This window comes from Stegastes partitus, unplaced genomic scaffold (genome assembly GCF_000690725.1).
Source record: "Stegastes partitus isolate 25-593 unplaced genomic scaffold, Stegastes_partitus-1.0.2 Scaffold27, whole genome shotgun sequence".
NCBI lineage: Eukaryota > Metazoa > Chordata > Actinopteri > Pomacentridae > Stegastes > Stegastes partitus.
The window spans coordinates 910,245-910,866 of NW_007577758.1; positions in this window are offsets into that span (position 1 = coordinate 910,245).

Here is a 622-nt window from a genome sequence, read left to right on the forward strand (position 1 = left end):
CACATGACCTGCAAGCTATTGAAGAATATTCATAATTTATGAATATAATAATTCATTAAAAATATGCAAAACGCTAAAATTGAAAATTAATTGATGTGCCTCATTTTTCCAGACTAGCTGAGTAATTTGACACTAATTTGAAGTCAGTGGGTCACATGACCTGGAAGCTATTGAAGAATATTCCAAATGTATGAATATAATAATTCATCAAAAATATTACAAAGGCTAAAATTGAAAATAAATTGGTGTGTCTCATCTGTCCAGTGCAGTTGAATATATCCACACTGGTTTTTAGTCACGAGGTCACAAAATAGAAAATTTATTAATTAGTATTTCTCAAGAGTCCTTGGTTCAGAAATTCGTTGACGGTCCCTAAGTGAAATGTCGCTGGTTGGGTGGCGATGCAGCCGAGAGGAGCGAGCCGAAGTCCGAGTCCGTAAATCGGATCAACTGAGCAAGACGCCGCTGACTACGCGGAGCGCGAATATCCAATATCCAACTTCAAACTAATTTCACCGCGGTCTGGTACACTGCCTGCCGTTGGGGCCCAGTCTTGGTGGCGGATCACTTTCAAGACTTTTTTTTTTAGTTTTGCATATGCTTAGTACTCCAGTGCACAGTT